The sequence below is a fragment of the Monodon monoceros genome, unplaced genomic scaffold (genome assembly GCF_005190385.1).
Source record: "Monodon monoceros isolate NGI ecotype Baffin Bay Population unplaced genomic scaffold, NGI_Narwhal_1 Super_Scaffold_5, whole genome shotgun sequence".
NCBI classification, from domain to species: Eukaryota; Metazoa; Chordata; class Mammalia; order Artiodactyla; family Monodontidae; genus Monodon; species Monodon monoceros.
This window is the reverse complement of record NW_021703782.1, coordinates 92,892,300-92,894,942: the sequence shown is the minus strand read 5'-3', so window position 1 is coordinate 92,894,942 and position 2,643 is coordinate 92,892,300. Positions and strand designations below refer to the sequence as shown.

Here is a 2,643-nt window from a genome sequence, read left to right as displayed (position 1 = left end):
GGGAACGGAGACAGTCCTACTATAATGAGAACCTCTGAAAGCTAATGGGAAAAGATACGAAGAGAGCTCTGGGTGTGAACCACGGGTCACGGAAGGGCCGAAAAGCAGATCTGTGATGCCAGGGCTACGTAGTATGTTGTACCAAAGGGCTGGGCGATGGCATCCAGGAACCTGACCCACTCAGACAGCAAGCTGCAATTCTTACTGGAGCTGCTTTGAACTCAGTTCACATTTTTTCGAGTTGCTCTATTATTTGTTGCTAAAAAATTTGGAAAGTGAACTTCAATTGTGAGCAACTGTGTTTGTCTTCCCCTTTCAGTCTTCTCTTTGGATGTTTTGCCACCAGTCCCAGTAAAAATGGCCTGCATTCATTAATTCATTCACTCACTCATTCAACAACCAGTTGGCTTGTCCTCTGTCAGAACTAGAGGGAGAGAAGGGTAGGATGAGCCAGGGCTCGCAGAGTCCTTACCAGCAAGGAGGGCACGTTCACTCAGCTGCTTCTTGTACAAGACGACCTCTTGTCAGTGCGTGGTTTATGGAGTGTTAAGAGCAGAAAAGTTTAAAGGTGAAAGAAACCAGAGTCAGTGATCAAAAGAAATCTGGGATTTGGAGGAAAAGATTTTTATTCCTCCTGGTAGGTGCGGGGTGGAGCTCTGATTCCCCTCCTCCAACCATTGTAATTCTGGCCTTGAGAGGTAAGGCAGGGAACTCCCTGGTGGCCCAGTGGTTAGGACTCTGTGCTTCCACTGCAGGGGGCACGGGTTTGATCTCTGGTCGGAGAACTAAGATCCCACATGCCGTGTCGCATGGCCAAAAAAGAAAAAAAAAAAGACGTAAGGCAGAAACCCCGGATACAGTAAAAGCCTTAGTTCCCATCCCAGGCCATGCAGGCAGGGGATTCTGGTTTTCATTTTGCATGACAGAATCTAGGAACCAAGGAAAACTAGATAGAATTTGGATGCTGCTTGACTACAGGTTGCCACCTCTGCAGTATCTAAAACCCTGATTTCTTCTTCACTTTTAATACTGCCTGGTTGCTCAGGGCTCTGAAACAATCTCAAAATGGTTAAAACACCATCACAAAAAGATAACATTTTGTTTTTTGGGATTTGCAGAATAAGCTTTCAGAGGCCAGAAATTGGTTTTATTTGCTCTAAATAACATTTTGTAAGTTTAATGAAACCAGCTTCTATAAACTCTTAGGGGTCTTAATGTACAAGATATTCCAAAATAGTCAAGACATACATACTTCATGTTTAGTAAAACCAAACAGTCTTAAGCTCCACTGTGAAGAAAAAGTTCTCCATTATGAAATTGGAAAGCCGCCTACATATCCTGCCAGGGGACTAGCATCTGCCTCTCCATTTGCACCACTGAAGATAATTATACTAAGGCTGGGACTGGATGTCTCCTCACGGGCTTCATTTCTTTACACATCCTTGCTCCTTAACTCTTGTGCTGGGTAAATTAGGCAATGATCTCACCATGTTCTCAGAGCCAATGAGGAACAGAGAGGAGCCGGGGGAAGTTCAGGGAAGAACACTTGCCTCTGTACTAGGGACTACTGCTCCTGAGTTAAGCAGGCTTCGTCACAGATGAAATTGATGCTCCCCAAGTTTAGTTACCTTGTTCAAGGTCACCCAGCTAGCATGTGGTGGAGGCCTTTCAGTCAAAATAGAACACTCTTGGAGTGGCTGATTCACCAAACAAGACACAGCTTTGAGTCTTCTGGGATAGGGAAGGATATAGTTAACATTGTGGCATCTTCTGTCTTCACATTCAACAGTTCTAACGTTGGGCAGTGCCGTCCTTCTAGAGAGCATTTAGGAATCTCTGGTACCCGATGCAGGGGTGGTTGTGCTTCTGGCTGTCAGTGCCTCAGAGGTCAGGGATGCTAAGACATGCTGCAATGCGGAAGACATTTCTACACAGCGAAGTATCATCTGTCCCAAGATGCAAATAGTTTCCTGTTGAATAACACTATAGGCTCCTTGCAAGTTCACAAGGTAGAAGTGGTAAAATTAACTCCCTTTGGCATGAAGTCGAGTAAGAGATGCAGTGACTCCTCAAAAGGGCAGTATAAATGGTAGAGTGGGCTTTCCCCGTAAGTGGTCTGAGGTGACCAAGAAGTAAAAATCTTCATGTTCACTTTAAGAACACTCGTGAAACCGTCCAGGCCATTAAGGGTATGCACATCCGAAAAGCCACCAAGTATCTGAAGGATGTCACTTTACAGAAGCAATGTGTGCCATTCCGTCATCACAATGGTGGAGTTGGTAGGTGTGCCCAGGCCAAACAGTGGGGATGGATGCAGGGTCAGTGGCCCAAAGAGTGCTGAATTTTTACTGCACATGCTCAAAAATGCAGAGAGTAATGCTGAACTTAGATGCAGATTCTCTGGTCATTGAGCACATCCAGGTGAACAAAGCCCCCAAGGTACAGCACAGGATTTACAGAGCTCATGGTCGGTTCAACCCATACATGAGCTCTCCCTGCCACACTGAGATGATCCTTACTGAAAAGGAACAGATTGCTCCTAAACCAGAAGAGGAGGTTGCACAGAAGAAAAAGATATCCCAGAAGAAAAAAAAATTTACGGTCTGGGAATAAATGCTGCAAAAAAAATAAATGCAAAGTTTA

At 44.9% G+C, this 2,643-nt stretch overlaps 1 pseudogene; it reads left to right on the top strand.

The window, feature by feature from the left end:
* Positions 1-735: 735 nt before the first annotated feature.
* LOC114883801 lies at positions 736-2,640 on the top strand (annotated as a pseudogene).
* The last annotated feature ends 3 nt before the right edge of the window (positions 2,641-2,643 follow it).